Genomic DNA, 19,282 nt, shown 5'->3' on the forward strand with positions numbered 1-19,282 from the left:
TAGGAATCTCTGGAGCTGCGTCCATTCTGTACATATTTATTGGGTTTAAAAATGGGGGTAAACTGGCATCGCTGTGTTACTACATCTGCCGTAATGTAACAAAGAGTTGTGTGTGTTTCATGGCACTGCAGCCTTGCAGCGCTGGGGTTCAAATCCCACCAAGGACAATATCTGCAAGGAGTTTGTATGTTCTCCCCATACTGATAGGGAAAGTAGATTGTGTGCTCCATTGGGGACAGCGATGATAATGTATGCAAAGCACTGCACAATATGCTAGCGCTATATATAAGTAAACGTTATTATGCTACAAAGATTTAACTCTTTAAAAGAGTTGTCCACTACTTGGACAATTCCTTCTTGAACTAAATGTTTGGTCCCAATAAAATAATAAAGCTTAGACTCCCCTCCCATGCTGGTGCTGTTCCAGCAGTGTCAGCACTTGCGGTCCCCAGAGCTCTGGTGCCGTGTTGTGACACGTGGTGCTCGGCGCCCAATCAGCGCTGGCATCATTGTCCCCACCTTCGTACAGATTGAACATGAAGAGGAAGTCCGGGCTGCAGCTGATCTCAGTCTTCCTTCCAGCCCTGAGAACCCCTCTATACTTGATACCCAGCCTTGCTGAAGCTGACAGCTGAGCATTGGGGCCCCAAGCTGTCAGTTTTGCCTGGCAGGTTATCAAAAATACAGGGGAAGCCACACATTGTTTTTTTTAATTATTTATTTAGAGAGCATGAGTCATCACCTGCTCTCAATGTTATTAGCAGCAGCTGGCGTCGGTTGATGGGAGCAGATGTCTCATCAGCCGACACCAATGACTGGAGGTAAACTTTGTACCGCTGATCTCAGCGGTGGGTTCACGCTGTCATTTGTAGTGGTAGTGCATGGCAGACACTGGATATTCGGGCTCCCCATTCAAGTGAATGGGGTCCGGGTTTTTTAACAGTTCGGCCGAACCTGCTGGACCCAAACAACCAGGGGTCCACTCATCTCTACCCATGAAAGAAAAAAGTTTTTAAAAATGTAAAAAGATAAAAATTCAAATCAACCCCCTTTCCTCCAGTTAATATTAAAGAAAGGGAATAATAAAAGGAAAACACATATTTGGTATCAATCTGTTCAGAAAAGTCTGACCTATGAAAATATAACATTAAGGCTGGTTTCACATTTGCGTTTTTTAGCGCTGGAAAAAAACGCATACCTGCGCATGCGTTTTTTCCCCTATATTTAACATGGGTGCGCATACCTGCGCGCTGGTAAGCGCATGTATGCGATTTTCATGCGCTGCGTTTTTTTGGGGTGTGCGTTGGTATTTTCCAGACGCAGCATGTTGCATTTTTTGGCCCTTGAAAAAAGCGCATGCGCACGTATGCGCACGTTTTGCGCTAAAAATGGCCATTATAGCCTATGGATGCGCATACGTGCGCACTGACATGCGCAGGTATGCGTTTTTTTAGCGCTGCGTTTTTTTGGTGGTGTCCACTTGTTGTCCTAGTTATAATCTTCTAAAGTCAAAAAAAAAAGTCTATATAAAGGAGGTGCCTGCCAAAACTCTGCCACTACTACACTGACAGATTGAAGAGCAGACAGTCAACCAAGAACCCATTATATCAGCGAAGAATGTGAGTATATTACATTATATGCCTGTCCTTTTAAATTATGTATGTACTAATGATTTTTATTATTTTTACATGCAGTATGTCTTCAGAATCAGAGTATTCCCCATCGCGGCAGGAATTGGCGCAAGCAGACCGTGAGGTGATTATTTTTGTGCATCTGGTAAGTATATCTGCTGCTTCTCCAAATCTCTTACGTTTTTTTCAACTTTTTTAAGACATCGTCATCATCCTCTTCTGTGGACGGGACTAGTGAGGGCGAAGAGCAGGAGCAGCGAAGCCAAGTCCCGGTGGTGATACGGAATGTAAGTATCAAATGATTTGTAATGTTCTTTATTTTTTATCTTCTATTTTTACTCTTTTTTATGTTTCTTTTTTTGTAACTTTTTATTCAATTTAAATTGGATTATTCTAATGAATGTGTTTTGTCTAGGTTCCACAACGAGATGAAGACGTGTACCTGGATAATGAGCAGCTCATCAGCCTGGTCCAGGAGCGTTCGCCTTTGTGGGACAGCCGTGACCGGCTGCACAAGGACATTGTGGTGACCCGGCGGCTATGGAATGAGGTGGCCGCAGCGTTGATGGATGGCTGGGACAGCGTCACAGCATCCTCCAAAAAGGCGTTTAGTGAGTATTTCCCTGCTCTGTATTGTGCCGCAGTGACTACAGTGGGTCTACAGTGACTGCTTTGAGTATTGTATTGCTACATTGTGCCGCAGTGACTGTTGTCCTTGACGGCACTGTTGGGTTTCGTGCTAGGTGTATTCTAGCAGGAAACCCAACAGTGTCATCGGGGTCTACAGTGACTGCTTTGAGTATTGTATTGCTACATTGTGCCGCAGTGACTGTTGTCCTTGACGGCACTGTTGGGTTTCGTGCTAGGTGTATTCTAGCAGGAAACCCAACAGTGTCATCGGGGTCTACAGTGACTGCTTTGAGTATTGTATTGCTACATTGTGCCGCAGTGACTGTTGTCCTTGACGGCACTGTTGGGTTTCGTGCTAGGTGTATTCTAGCAGGAAACCCAACAGTGTCATCGGGGTCTACAGTGACTGCTTTGAGTATTGTATTGCTACATTGTGCTGCAGTGACTGTTGTCCTTGACGGCACTGTTGGGTTTCGTGCTAGGTGTATTCTAGCAGGAAACCCAACAGTGTCATCGGGGTTTACAGTGACTGCTTTGAGTATTGTATTGCTACATTGTGCCGCAGTGACTGTTGTCCTTGACGGCACTGTTGGGTTTCGTGCTAGGTGTATTCTAGCAGGAAACCCAACAGTGTCATCGGGGTCTACAGTGACTGCTTTGAGTATTGTATTGCTACATTGTGCCGCAGTGACTGTTGTCCTTGATGGCACTGTTGGGTTTCGTGCTAGGTGTATTCTAGCAGGAAACCCAACAATGTCATCGGGGTCTACAGTGACTGCTTTGAGTATTGTATTGCTACATTGTGCCGCAGTGACTGTTGTCCTTGACGGCACTGTTGGGTTTCGTGCTAGGTGTATTCTAGCAGGAAACCCAACAGTGTCATCGGGGTCTACAGTGACTGCTTTGAGTATTGTATTGCTACATTGTGCCGCAGTGACTGTTGTCCTTGACGGCACTGTTGGGTTTCGTGCTAGGTGTATTCTAGCAGGAAACCCAACAGTGTCATCGGGGTCTACAGTGACTGCTTTGAGTATTGTATTGCTACATTGTGCCGCAGTGACTGTTGTCCTTGACGGCACTGTTGGGTTTCGTGCTAGGTGTATTCTAGCAGGAAACCCAACAGTGTCATCGGGGTCTACAGTGATTGCTTTGAGTATTGTATTGCTACATTGTGCCGCAGTGACTGTTGTCCTTGACGGCACTGTTTTTTTTTATCAACAGTGGACAAAGTCCGAACACGTTGGCGTTCGATCAAGGACCGCTTCAACAGTGATGTTCGTGCTGATGGCCAGGTTCGCAGTGGATCTGCGTCAAGGACCAGAACTAGATACCGTCACTATCACGCGTTGCAGTTCCTAAGACCGGTCCTTGCCACGAGATCGTAAGTATTATAAATTTTGGGTTTTTATTTTTATTAATCTGTGTTTTTCTAATCCACAGCTGATGCTTCTTGTAAAGGCATGGTAGTAATGATTTTCCTTTCTTCAACAGCACCTGGAGCAGCACCCTGCAACCTGGCCCTGGAGCGGTCCTTCCTCGGACGTCCTCTGACCCGTCCCAGCCATCCGACAGCCAGGAAGCACCTTGCAGGTCAACCACACACACAGCTGGTGACCAGGAAGCTGGGCCATCAGGTGTTCCCCTGTCCCAGGTCTCTGCCACTGGTTATGCGGGCACTACCCGCCAGCGGCAGAGGGCCTTGGACAGGAATGTCTTGCCCGAGTTTATGCATTTGAGCGAGACATTTAATTCCAGCCTCAAGTCACTGTCCGACAGAGTTGAAAGCGGTTTTGCACTCATGGAACGTGGTTTTAACCACTTTGAACACCGCTTCAATTCTGTAGAACAGCGCCTTGACCGTCTGGAGGCCGACCTCAACAGACAAGCACACCATTTTTTTAGTAAGATTGAAAAGGGCATGGCTGAACACCTTAGTCCTGATCAACAGCTGAATGTGCTGCAGGCCTGCAACAATGCTTTCTTGCAGGCTATGCAGCATAATCGGTACGGTCAGCAGTCAGTGGTGTCCTTTCCACCTGTGCCACCACTGACTCGCTTCACCTCACTACCGACTTGTGCTGCATACCACTGCACGGACACCTCTATTCCAAGCCAGGACACCCACCGTTACACCACCACAAGTATGAGTGCAGCTGGTCACTTCACCGACACCACCATGGCAAGCGCTGCTCCTGTCTGGAGCACCACCGCCACTCCCATGCATGCGTGGAGCTCAGCCACCACTAGGCAAACATGGAACAGCCCTGCCGCTACAACAACATGTAGTAGCCCTGCCACCACCACTCTGCAAACCTGGACCATCACTGCCGCCACCAGTCCTCCTGCAAGGACGAGCACTGACAACGAAGAGCAGCAGCAGCCGCCACCTCAGCAGCAGCAGCCGCCACCTCAGCAGCAGCAGCCGCCACCTCAGCAGCAGCAGCCGCCACCTCAGCAGCAGCAGCCGCCACCTCAGCAGCAGCAGCCGCCACCTCAGCAGCAGCAGCCGCCACCTCAGCAGCAGCAGCCGCCACCTCAGCAGCAGCCGCCGCCACCTCAGCAGCCGCCGCCGCCACCTCAGCAGCCGCCGCCGCCACCTCAGCAGCCGCCGCCGCCACCTCAGCAGCAGCAGCCGCCACCTCAGCAGCAGCAGCCGCCACCTCAGCAGCAGCAGCCGCCACCTCAGCAGCAGCCACCTCAGCAGCAGCAGCAGCCACCTCAGCAGCAGCAGCAGCCACCTCAGCAGCAGCCACACCTGCAGACGGGGGACCTACACTCAATATTTGCCCCTAGTTCAAGGCGAAATCTATCAAGGCGGGCATTGGGCCAAAGTCGGTCCAGGCACACAAGCCTACGGCGACATGCCATTACAACTAATGTACCTGAACAGATTTCCTCTCCTCCAAGTGTTCCTAGTTTAATTCCCTTAACTGGACTACCTTCCCCCACAAGTTTTGTTGCCCCTTCCCCTCAAACACCGTCTTCAACAGCAAGTGTTGCATATTCCCTGCACACCCCCAAATTGAAACCATCTGCCCCCAAACGCCGGAAAAAATAATTTTTTGGTTTATTTTTGTGATAAAAAATAAATTTACATTTGTGGTTCACCATTACTAAGTTTCATTAATGTTTGCGCCGCTCACACACACTGATGGGTAAATACATGTTAAAAACCAACCCAAGGCCTAGTATAGTCATATGTGAAATAATACACGGACTAGTATAGTCATACCAAGGCCTAGTGTAATAACTCGAGTTTTACCAACTTGGATCTGGTTTCATGAAAAACAAACTGTTGAAACTTGTCTTAAAAATAAGTTTCTTTCTAGTTTCACCAGTTTGTTTTTTGTGAAACAAGATGCTAGTTGTTAAAAATCGAGTTATTACAGTAGGCCTTGGTATGACTATACTAGGCCGTGGTATTTCACATATGACTATACTAGTAGGCCCAAGGCCTACTATACTCATATTTGAAATACCACGGCCTAGTATAGTCATTCCAAGGCCTAGTGTAATAACTCTAGTTTTACCAACTAGAATCTGGTTTCATGAAAAACAAACTGTTGAAACTTGTCTTAAAAATAAAGTTACCTTCTAGTTTCACCAGTTTGTTTTTTGTGAAACAAGATGCTAGTTGTTAAAAATCGAGTTATTACAGTAGGCCTTGGTATGACTATACTAGGCCGTGGTATTTCACATATGACTATACTAGTAGGCCCAAGGCCTACTATACTCATATTTGAAATACCACGGCCTAGTATAGTCATTCCAAGGCCTAGTGTAATAACTCTAGTTTTACCAACTAGAATCTGGTTTCATGAAAAACAAACTGTTGAAACTTGTCTTAAAAATAAGTTTCTTTCTAGTTTCACCAGTTTGTTTTTTGTGAAACAAGATGCTAGTTGTTAAAAATCGAGTTATTACAGTAGGCCTTGGTATGACTATACTAGGCCGTGGTATTTCACATATGACTATACTAGTAGGCCCAAGGCCTACTATACTCATATTTGAAATACCACGGCCTAGTATAGTCATTCCAAGGCCTAGTGTAATAACTCTAGTTTTACCAACTAGAATCTGGTTTCATGAAAAACAAACTGTTGAAACTTGTCTTAAAAATAAAGTTACCTTCTAGTTTCACCAGTTTGTTTTTTGTGAAACAAGATGCTAGTTGTTAAAAATCGAGTTATTACAGTAGGCCTTGGTATGACTATACTAGGCCGTGGTATTTCACATATTACTATACTACTAGCCCAAGGCCTACTATACATACTCATATTTGAAATACCACGGCCTAGTGTAGTCATTACAAGGCCTAGTGTAATAACTTTATTTTTACCAACTAGAATCTGGTTTCATGAAAAGCAAACTGTTGGTTTCAAGTTTCACCCGTTTGTTTTTCGTGAAACAAGATCCTAGTTGGCAAAAATTGAGTATGACTATACTAGGCCGTGGTATTTCACATATGACTATACTAGTAGGCCCAAGGCATACTATACTCATATTTGAAATACCACGGCCTAGTATAGTCATTCCAAGGCCTAGTGTAATAACTTGTAAGTTGGAATGGAGCAGATTACATTCATCCACTCAATGCTGACTTGTAGTCCCCATGGACTTTCATTGGGGTTGGGTTTTGAGGGTTGTGTTTTGAGAAAATCACATACTTTGTTTTCAACTAGTTGCACAATTTTCTCTTGATAAAAAATGGTTTCCTGATTCATGGCCTGCAGCTTTGCTCGTTCCAATATATTTCACGCAGACTAGCAATGCTGCATTTTAACTCATATGTGTATTTACCTGCCCAGGTGTGTGAACATCATAAAATTCAGTTATACATGGGAAGTTTTTTATTAAATTGGAGTTTAAAAAATATAGTGCACTCAGTAATGGTATCAAATAAGGTTTTTTATTACCATAAACAAACAAAAACATTACACCATTTCATCTTGCCAGTGCACCCGTCCTACATCAGAAATAAAGTAGGCCGCAAATTGGTCCCTCATTTGGCCAACTTCAACGGATGACCTGAGAGTGTGCTGAGTGAATTCAGGCAATGGGTTAGGAGCATCATCGTCCAGTTCAAAGGTCAGGTGCTCTTTAGCCATCACAAAGTTATGTAGAACCACACAGGCCTTCACCACCTCATCGACTGTTTCAAGTTTAAGATTAATGGCCGTGCCCAGAATTCGCCATCTGGAGACAAGAATCCCAAAAGCACACTCGACAGTTCTTCTGGCCCTGGTCAGCCTGTAATTAAATATTTTTTTGGTGTGGTCCAAGTCCCGGCTGGAGTAGGGTTTCAGTATGTTTCCGCACATTTGAAAAGCCTCATCGCCAACCATTACAAAGGGCAGTGGCGGAGCTTCGGTGTGAGGAAGAGGCCGTGGCATAGGGAAATTAAATTGGTTGCCATACAACCTACGGCCCATGTCTGAGTTTTTAAAAGCCTGTGAGTCATTACCACGGCCAAATGCTCCAATGTCCACTGCTACAAACATACATCCGGCATCCGCAATCGCAATGAGTACTATTGAAAAGTACTTTTTGTAATTATAGTACTCAGATCCCGTTCTTTGGGGTTTGATGATCCGTATGTGTTTACCATCAACAGCTCCCAAACAGTTGGGAAAATTGCATACTGTCCAGAATTTGTCAGCAATTTCCATCCACTTTTCAGCGGTGGGCAGGGGCATAAATTCTGGGCAAAGAACATTCCAGAGAGCCCGGCAGGTGTCAGCAACAATTCCAGACAAGGTAGAGATTCCAATACGGTACTGGAAGTGTAGTGAAGATAGGGTTTCTCCAGTCGCCAGGAATCTGTGAACAGACAAAGAAGTAAAATTAATATTTATGTATATTATTTTAAAAAACTATAAAATAAAATATTAGTACATTCACGAAAACTAATTACCCACGGTTTTGAATACTAAATTTAAAAAAAACCCAGCAGACCGCACCCCTTGGTTTTTAAAACATACCGTAATGTCACCAGTAGCCGTTCCTCAGGAGGAATCGCACGACGGAGCTGTGTGTCCTGTCTCCGGATGGATTGTTGGACACGAGCAAGCAAATCCATGAAACTTTCGTGGGACATCCTGATATAATCTGTAAATTTCTCCGGGTTTGCCTGTAGCTCGCTGTAGAGGGTGTGGTATGCCCCACGGCTCTCCCGGAGTTCAACAATCGGATGTATCCACATACGCCGCCGTCTTCGCTGCCTCTCTCTCTTCCTTTGTTCATGGCAAGCAACTGCATACGCCTGAGCCATCGCGATGTCCAAATCCAAGTTGAAGTGAAAACTCTTCCAGCGCAGATCCATGGTCACGAGAAGAATCAAGCAAATGTGAAGAATACTGTAGACAGGGTCTATATATTAACATACCACACCCACAATGAAGTCCCATTGGTCTTGTGTGTTGCTGAATGGTTGTTTTTTCATTTTTGTGGGGTTTTTCCAAAATCTGTAAAAAAACGCAAACGCACAAAAAACGCATACAAACGCGCAAAAACGCTGCGTTTTTTTCCTGCATGCGCATAAAAATGCTTGAAAAAAACGCAGCGTTTGTATGCATTTGTATGCGTTTTTTTAATGCGTTTTTTTGCGGGAAAAACGCGCTGCAAAAAAAAGCAAGTGTGAAACTAGCCTAACTGACCTAATCTGTAGAAACTGTAAAGCATAAAAAAGAATCAAAATGCCAACGTTGCAGGTTTTTGGTTGCTACAACGCCACAAAAAAATACATAACAGCAATCACATAATCATAACTACCTCAAAATATTATTAATACATCAGGATACCATGCAAAAAAAGAAAGTGTATAAAGAACGGACATCAGACAACAGAAATTCATTATTACATACACGTATAGAGACAGCATTACTATCACTATTCTGAATTCCACGGCTTTTCTTATTTGGAACTTACATAGATCGGTCTCTCGTTTGTGCTCCACATTCTTCTCCTAGAACCAATCGCACAATCCTGAATAGGACAAATAGAGAGGTTTCCATATAAATAGCCTAATCTCAAATGCTAACTTTATCAACAGTAAATATTACTGTAACTAATTAACAAATATAAGGTTTTCTTTCTAAAAATGTATGGGACATGAGAATTGGGAAATAGGGGAAGCTTATCACAAGAAATCAGAAATTTGTATAGCTAGGAAATGGGGAATAATAAGGGCAGGGCAGGAGCATAAGACGCGCATACTCACTCTCATCCACAACTGCAACTCTCAAAGGAGTTCCAGTAGAGCGGCTGACAATAGCGCTGATCCTGTGATGTCACAACATTCTAGAATGTCTGCAGGAGACAATCAGATCCAGTATAATCCTGTATAATAAAGTATTGGAGGATTTATAGATATATGTAAATAATGTGATACAGCAAATTATAGAAAACAGCACCCCTGCGCCCCCCACTCCACACACACATGAACACATGTATAAAGAAGAGTATAGTCCAATTTTTTTCTTATATTGTTATTATACATATGCACATAAGTGTAGGGATACGGAATTTTATAACATGTTACTCTAAATTCATAGGCATTAATGTGGAGTTTGTCTTTTTCTCCAAGATTTTGGAGGTGTCTGTGGGGATTTTTGCCCCTTCAATCAGGATCGCATTTGTGACAGTAGACATTGATGCTGGATGGGTGGTCCTGGCTAGCAATCTCCATTCTTGTTCATCCCAAATGTGTTGGATGGGGTTGAAGTCAGGGCTCTGTCCGCCCTTAGCGGCTGCAAGTCCCTCACTGCTCCTTTGCATGGTGCTGCTCCTCTATCCTGGAAATATTCACTGCACACTCAATTCAGTTCAAGCAAAATGGATGATTTGTATTTATTTCCATAGGTATCAGTCATGTATTCATGTATTGATTCAATGAATCTTTCTCAAATATGTCACAGGGTATTCCAGAGCCACGGTTATACAGGTGCTCCTGTAAGGACACTGTGCAGCGTCATATGTTATAGCACACCACATACTATTTGCACACACACAAGCCACATACAATATACACACACCATATACTATATACACACACCACATACTATATACACACATACAAGCCACATATAACATACGCACAACATACTATATACACACAACATACCATATATACACACACAAGCCACACATTATATACTCACACCATACTATATACACACACCACATACTATATACACACAAGCCACATACTATACACACACATCATATACTATACACACACATCATATACTATATACACACCACATACTATATACACACATACAAGCCACATATAACATACACACAACGTACTATATACACACAACATACCATATATACACACAAGCCACATACAATATACACACACCATATACTATATACACACACCACATACTATATACACACATACAAGCCACATATAACATACGCACAACATACTATATACACACAACATACCATATATACACACACAAGCCACACATTATATACTCACACCATACTATATACACACACCACATACTATATACACACACCACATACTATATACACACCATATATTATACACACACCACATACTATATACACACATACAAGCCACATATAACATACACACAACATACTATATACACACAACATACCATATATACACACTAGCCACACATTATATACTCACACCATACTATATACACACACCACATACTATATACACACAAGCCACATACTATACACACACATCATATACTATATTCACACCACATACTATATACACACATACAAGCCACATATAACATACACACAACATACTATATACACACAACATACCATATATACACACACAAGCCACACATTATATACTCACACCATACTATATACACACACCACATACCATATACACACACCACATACTATATACACACAAGCCATATACTATATACACACCACATATTATACACACACCACATACTATATACACAAACAAGTCACATATAACATACACACACCACATACAATATACACAAGCCACATTTTATATACACACACCACATACTGTATACACACCACATATTACTGTATATACACAAGCCACATACTATATACATGCCACATACCCACCTCATACAACACATACACAAGCCACATACTATGTATACACACCACATACTATATATACTCCACATACAATATATACACAAGCCACATCTAATATATAAAGCTCAAGTGTGTGTATGCATGTGTGTATGTCCAGGATTGGCATCCGCACCGTCGCAGCTACAGCCACAAAATTTGGCACAGTCACACGTCTGGACCCCGAGAGTGTCCTAGGCTATGTTGTGAGGTGAAATTTCAGCCCCACGCGTTCCAATTCACCAAACAATTTTGCCCCTATCTACATAATGGGGAAAAAGTGTGTGTGTATTAAGCCCCGCCCCTCATTATGATGTCATAATGGTTGAGTATGAGATGGAGGATGTGTGATGGGTATATGGGCACTGAACTATGGGATGGAGGATATGTATGACGGGTATATGGGCAAGGGACTATGGGATGGCGGATATGTATGATGGGTATATGGGCACGGGACTATGGGATGGAGGATATGTATGATGGGTATATGGGCATGGGACTATGATATGAAGGATGTGTGATGGGTTTATGGGCACTCTACTATGGGATGGTGAATATGTATGATGGGCATATGGGCATGGGACTATGGGATGGAGGTTGTGTGATGGGTATATGGGCATGGGACTATGGGATGGAGGTTGTGTGATGGGTATATGGGCATGGGACTATGGGATGGAGGATGTGTGATGGGTATATGGGCACTCGACTGTGGGATGGAGGATATGTATGATGGGTATATGGGCACGGGCCTATGGGATCGTGGATATGTATGATGGGTGTATGGGCACAAGACTATGGGATGGAGGATAATTATAATTTGCTATAACTAACCACAGTTAGTTACTATGCCCGGGCAGCGCCGGGCTCTTCAGCTAGTATTATATAAAAGAAAAAAGGGGTTCGGTACCATTTTAGCCAGTTGAAAAATAATGCATAGCATATTATATACACACACACACACCATACTATATACACACCACATACACACCTCATACTATAAACCAGGAGCATTGCTAGAGTCCTATAAGATCAGGGGCCCAAGCCCCAAAGTGCATATTTCCCCATATAACTCCCCTAAGCCATTTAAAATATCATCTATACATACATAATTACAGTATACCAATGTTGCTAACCAAAAATACACAATGCAAAGACCAATATTATCAACATGCTACTTTAAAATATGGCTACACAATGTCCACTACCATCACCACTACACAGCGAATACATATTATAATAAGCAATATTATTATAAGAAAGCTGACTACACAGACACAAATGGAACCAAGATTAAGCTGGCTGGCTTAGTGATAGAAAACAAAGAGTGGTTATTAATGGGGCATACTCAGATTGGGCCAGGGTTACTAGTGGGGTACCACAGGGTTCTGTATTGGGCCCCCTACTATTTAATATATTTATTAATGATCTAGTGGATGGCTTACACAGTAAAATATCAGTATTTGCAGATGATACAAAACTATGTAAGGTAGTTAACACAAAGGAGGACAGTTTGCAACTACAGACAGATTTGAGTAAATTGGAGAATTGAGCTGAAAAATGGCAAATGAGGTTTAACACAGATAAGTGTAAGGTTATGCACATGGGAAGGAGAAACAGATGCTATAATTACTTACTAAATGGAAAACTGCTGGGGAAATAAGACATGGAAAAAGACTTAGGCATCTTAGTCAATAAGAAGCTAAATTGGAGTGCCCAGTGTCAGGCAGCTGCCAGCAAAGCAAATAGGGTCATGGGATGCATTAGAAGAGGTCTGGGGACACGAGATGAAAACATAATTCTCCCTCTGTACAAATCTCTCGTCAGACCACACTTGGAGTATTGTGTGCTATTTTGGACGTCGGTGCTCAAGAAAGACATTACTGAACTAGAAAGTGTTCAAAGGCGGGCTACTAAAATGATAAATGGAGTTGGTTCACTACAATACCCAGAAAGGTTATCAAAATTAGGTCTATTTACTCTAGAAAAGAGAAGACTTAGGGAAGACCTAATATATATGTACAAGTATATCAGAGGGCAATACAGAGATCTCTCCAATGAACTGTTTGTACTAAGGACTGTGACAAGAACAAGGGGGCATTCTCTTAGTTTGGAGGAAAGACAATTTCTGCACCAGCATAGAAGAGGGTTCTTCACGGTAAGAGCAGTGAGGCTCTGGAATTCTCTTCCTGAGGAAGTGGTGATGGCCAACTCATTGAATGAATTTAAGAAAGGAATGGATGCTTTTCTTGTGAGTAACAGTATACAAGGTTATGAATAACATAATATTATAGGTAGATGATTGATCCAGCTTAGGGGAAGGAATTTTTTCCCTATGGAGAAAATTGGCTTCTACTCTGTGGGTTTTTTGCCTTCCCCAGGATCAACAATGCAGAACAGCTGCACTAAAAATAGGCTGAACTAGATGGACATAAGTTCTTCCTTCAGCCTTCAAAACTATGTCACTATGTTATTACTACGTAGATAAGGGAACTGAGATATGGGAGCAAAACCGATCTTACTACAAAGATAAGGGAGCAGAACCAAGCTTAATACAAAGCTATAGGAGCAGAACCGAGACTACTACAGAGCTATGGGAGCAGAATCAAGCTTACTAGAGAGATATGGGAGTGGGTCGCCCTCCCAGGGCCGTGGGGTACTCGGTACCGGGCCGGTGTCAGTGGGACGTGTCACAGCAGTGGTGACCCAGACCGTGGCCCTGGTCGCCCAAGTAATAGGAAGATGTGAATAGTGAAATGTAGTTAGATGAATAGTTCGTGACGCCACCTGTGGTGTTCGGCAAGGGAGGTGTTAAGCCAACACTGCATGCAGATCCTCCAGGACAGATGGCGTGGTGCAGCAATGATGATATAGCCCTCCACAGGCAGGGCTGTTGTCCCGGGGCGGTGTAGATGTGGAGACACTTAGGTGATGTATTGTCTGGCGCAGGGGATGTAGCAGTGTCAGGCAGACGGACGCAGGAAGGAATGGAGGACACCAGGGCATGTACTTCCAAAGCTTTACTCACAGTCTGTAGTGCCCGCTTCTGTGCCGTGTCCTTCGGGTCAGGGACTCAGTCAACCTCCAGGCAAGATGGAAAGCTCCCTTCTACACTCCGCCAACTTATATGCCTTTCCTGAAGGTCTCCTCTAAAGCGCCTTTAAGTGTGAAGATCTCCAGTACCGTGTTACACTGGAGTTCCTCCTGACAGATGTTCCCAAGAACTCTACTTGCACGGCAGACAGCTGTAGCCTGCTTCGTGGACTCTCTACTCCTAAGTCCCGGCTCTCTATCTGTATTGCTGTTGTGCCCTTTGGTCGCCCTCGCACACCAAGGGCAGCGGGGTACTCGGTACCGGGCCAGTGTCAAGGTGGGAATGTGTCACATCAGCGGTGACCCGGTCCGTGGCCCTGGGTGCCCAATATCAATGGCGGTAATGTTAATGGTGTTAAAGTTTATTAGAATAGTTCGTGATGCCACCCGTGGTGTTTGGCAAGTAAGATGTTGAGCCAACGCTGCATGCAGATCCGCTGGGACTGATGGTGTGGTGCAGCAAAGATGGTGTAGCTCCCCACAGGTGGAGCTGTAGTCCCAGGGCAGTGTAGGTGCAATGGATGAGGAGAGGCGCAGAATGGTATGGAGGCTGGTACCCAGGTGTAGTGGTGCGGGAATAACTGGAGGACACCCGAGTATGTGGTTCCAAAGCTTTACTCACTGTTTGCAGTTCACTCCACTGCCTGCCTCCGTACTGTGTTCTCCAGGTCAGGGCTCCAGCCAACCTCCAGGCAGGATAGGATTCTCCCTTCCACACTCCGCCAACACGTACCTTACTGAATGACTCCTCCAATGCGCCTTTAGATGCGAAGCACTCCAGTACTTAGTTACCCTGGAATGCCTCTCTCTAGGTGTTCCTAGTCTTTGCTTGTATGACAGACAGCTGTAGCCTGCTTCGGGGACTCCTCACTGCGTCCCGGCTCTCTATTCAGTTGCTGTTGTGTCCTGTTGTGAGTTAATTTTCCCCTTCGTCACTGAGGTCTGGTGAACTCCCTATTCTGGTAAAGGAAGGTAATGAGTCTGATTATCAGGCACCTGAGCCTGATGATGATGACTGGCTGAGTGGAGTCACGGACTGGATATAAGGCTGCCGACGCCCTTCTGCCCTGCGGGTGATTTCTCTGTGGACTTCTAGGAGACCAGTCTGATTCCTGCTCCTCTAAAGCTAAGTTTTCTGCTTTGCCTGTTAGCATTTGTGTTTTTGTTTGCCTTGCTTTTCTGGATTCTGCCATTCCCTGCTGGGGTGAGCTGAATCTCCTTTTGCCGGTTGCTCTGTCTTCAGAATATTCCTGAGTACTGACATAGCTTTTTGAAGCCTAGCGTCTTCAGGGCCTTTTTCACTGTCAGTTTGTTGGCTCTTATTTTCATAGGGTTTTTCACGGATTGCAGACAGCAGCCTTCCTGTCCTTTCCTATCTAGTTAGCTTGGGCCCCGTCTTTGCTCAGTCTATCTTTCTGTCTGTGTTAGGCTATGTGCCCACGCTAGCATTTTTAAACGCTCAGGAAAAGGATCCCCTTCCCAGAAATCGCGTGTCTTTTTCCGTGCGTTTTTTGCGCGATTTTTGACGCGATTTTGACTCGTTTTTGACGCTTTTTTTGACACGCAATTTCTGGGATCATTGGGGATGGCTAAAAACGCTCAGCAATGCGGAAATTAATGAGCATGCTGCGTTTTTAGCCGCTAAGCGATTCCTGAGCGGTTAAAAACGCATGCATTGGCACAAAAAGCCAAAAATGCATGCTAATTAATTTGATGCATCTTTTAAGCGTTTCTGCAGCATCTGAGCCGGCTCAAACGCTGCAGAAATGCTTAAAAAAATGCATCGTGTGCACACAGCCTTAGTGTTCTTTCTTCTTGCTTCACCGTCATTATATGTTGGGGGCTGCCTTATGCTTTGGGGTCTGCTCTGGGGCAGTTTAGATTTCCCTTTCTGTCTTTAGGCTTTATAGTCCTCCGGCTGTGATCGTGGGGTCTAGGGCATTGTAGGAACCCCCCACGGCTACTGCTAGTTGTGTTGATAGGTTCAGGGGTCTGCAATCCGATAGCTGCCAACTTCTCTGGTTTTCTGGACTTAGCTAGCATTTCTATTTTTGCCTCCTACGGTGACTCATTCATAACAGTGTCCCAAGTCTATGATGGAAGCAAGGTGTTAGCGGATCACTACTCCTCCGGTGTCTGTTGCCGGACATAAAGATCCAATCAACCTCGGGGACCGGGCCCCGGCCTTTGCGCTCTCTGGACTGGAAGGGTTCTCTATCTTTCTTCAACCAGCTTCCCACTGTCCTTCTATTCTCCTTCGTTCCGATCTGTTCTATCTGTCTTATGGAAGGTTAGGTTATCAATCTCTTTCTCTGTTTTTCTCGTGCCAGCAGCCCAGATCACTGGGACCTGCTGCAGCACATCCTTCAGACACCCATCTTCTCTCTTCTCTCTCCAACTAACCAACCAACTCCTCCCTAACTCTCACTCTTCCCACTCTTTTATATCATCTCACTCCACCCGCCTCCCAACACATCTCGTGTTATGAAGCAGGGTTCCACGAGGGGTGCTCTGCTAACCCCCAGCCTGAAGCTGTTAGGTGGCCCCATTGAACTATCCTGTGTGTGGAATGCAGGTGTGGAGGTCAGGAGTTCCCACCTTACCTGGATGGTGGGGCACTACACCTTAGAGAAGGTGCAGTACCTCTGTGGCGACTGAAGCCTCAGGGGCGCCACATACCCCCCCGTTTAACACAGCACGTCCGCGGGTTGTAAGACAACAAAAGGTACAATACAGGAACACACAAAAATTTTTAAATGCTATTCAACAATACTTATCTAATCTTCCTAATGTAGGAGGCACATTTCTTAAACATTGCAAACAGCTTAACTTCCTATCTTAGTATCAAAAATTTACTTAAGTGCAATTCATAGTTCAAAGTGCAATTATTCTTTCTCTCTCTTTCTACTGGATGCAAGACACTGACTATCTGTACTTGGCCTGTCACCTGTCACTTTCAATTCTTCAGTCTTTATTCAATTCTCACATTCTATCTCAAAACTTTTCTAATTCCCTGTATCATATATTCTATAAAAGACATTTACTTTCCACAAGACACAACATTATCAAATAGGTTATCATAAAACAATCAAAGATTCTTGCAAAGTGTGATGTGAGACTTAGGTAGATCTCCTGGAGTGGACCCGCTGGATGATGGCAACGAATCTCCCACGGGCGAGCTGGCCAGGTGGACCACCCCCTATACAGGGAGTGTTTGGGGCAGGCCCGCGGGTAAATATCACCACGGCAGCTGGTACCCAGAGAGAATACAGGAGAGCTGGCAAGGGGCCAGAGATGCTGGCGGAGGACCTCCCCAGAAACAAGAATACGGATGGCGGACAGGTCAGGAACACAGGCGATACGGAGGGAAGCAGGCACGAACTGGAGAACTCAGCCAGGGGACCAGGACAGACCGGAGCACGAGCTCAGACTTCCAGATCCTAGGAGAGAGGACAGTGGAGAAGACGGGTAAGCAACAGGCAGGGAGGCAACGGGGGTGCATACAGAGACAAGGGCCAGAATCACCGCCAGCAGGAAGAGGCCGCCTGATATAGGGAGTCATGGCAGGGACTTCCGGGTCATGACCCCTCCCAGCGCAAGGTGAGGAGAGCGCGTGGCCTCAGGAGGGGTAGAGAGCACGCGTGCTCCTGACCACAGTGTGTGCGCGCACGCCCGCCGAGGAACAGGAAGCTGAACCGGGGCGCGCGCCCAACGGGACACAGGAGACGAGGCAGGAGCGAGTGCCGGGAACAAGAGACGGGGAAAGGAGGAGCGCGGAGAAGGCCGAGGCAGCCGGGACCGCGGCGTGGAGGCCGCCAGATAGTGGGCAGACTGCCGGCAGAAGAGACGCTATCAGTGGGGGCTGCGGCGGCAGCAGCGTGACAGTACCCCCCCTCCCTACGCGCCCCCCTCCGCAGAGTGGAAAAAACTTAGCCAAAATTCGAGGAGCCCGAAGATTCTCCCGAGGCTCCCAGGACCTCTCCTCAGGACCAAAGCCCTTCCAATCGACCAGAAAAAAGGTCCTCCCCCTTCGCTTCTTCATGGTCAAAATGTCTTTAACCTCAAACTCATTGTCAGCAGAGACAGTCGGCGGCGACTGAGTGGCAGAGGTTTGGAAGCGATTGAGGATGACCGGTTTTAGAAGGGAGACATGAAAAGCACTGGGGATGCGGAGTGAGGCGGGAAGTCGCAGTTTGTAGGAGACGTCGTTAATACGAGCCAATACCTCAAAGGGTCCAATATAGCAGGGACCCAGTTTATGTGAAGGGATCTTGAGACGAATGAACTTGGAGGACAGCCAAACTTTATCACCAGGGTGATATGGCAGGGAATCCAGGCGCCTTTTGTCTGCGTGTCTCTTTACCTTGTCGCGTGCTAACTCCAGAGCGGCCTTTGTCTCCTGCCAGATCCTGGAGAAATCCCCGGACAGATCAGCCGCCAGTACACCCGAGGCAGAGGGAACCGGTAGAGGTACACCCGGATGCTGCCCGTAGACAACAAAAAAAGGAGATTTGCCAGAAGACTCGCTGACGTGGTTATTATAGGTGAACTCTGCCCACGGGAGTAAGTCTGACCAGTCGTTCTGGTGGGCATTAGAAAAGTGCCGGAGATAGTTCACCAAATTCTGGTTAGTCGGCTCCGCTTGACCATTGGACTGTGGATGGTAAGATGAGGAGAAGTCAAGTGTGACATCCATCGACTTGCATAGGGCTCTCCAAAATCGAGAGGTAAATTGGACTCCTCTGTCAAAAACAATATGTTGGGGTAGTCCATGGAGACGGAAGATGTGGTGAACGAAAACTTTTGCC

This window comes from Dendrobates tinctorius, unplaced genomic scaffold (genome assembly GCF_039654945.1).
Source record: "Dendrobates tinctorius isolate UK_male_01 unplaced genomic scaffold, ASM3965494v1 ptg000036l, whole genome shotgun sequence".
NCBI lineage: Eukaryota > Metazoa > Chordata > Amphibia > Anura > Dendrobatidae > Dendrobates > Dendrobates tinctorius.